The sequence below is a fragment of the Uloborus diversus genome, unplaced genomic scaffold (genome assembly GCF_026930045.1).
Source record: "Uloborus diversus isolate 005 unplaced genomic scaffold, Udiv.v.3.1 scaffold_1364, whole genome shotgun sequence".
Taxonomy (NCBI): domain Eukaryota; kingdom Metazoa; phylum Arthropoda; class Arachnida; order Araneae; family Uloboridae; genus Uloborus; species Uloborus diversus.
In genome coordinates, this window is record NW_026558059.1 from 40124 (window position 1) to 40334 (window position 211).

Here is a 211-nt window from a genome sequence, read left to right on the forward strand (position 1 = left end):
AGGGAGGTATAAACATTTATTTAGTTGAAGTTGTATTTTATAAAACCTTCAATTTTAAATAAAATGGGAGAAACAAGCTAGATGTATTTGTTGGGGTTTACAATTTTCATAATAAACTTATAGTATGCATATGAAACAGTTTTCAATTAGATGTATACCATTAATTGAATAATTGTTGGATCAAAGTAAAATTGTTTTGAAATATGTGCCT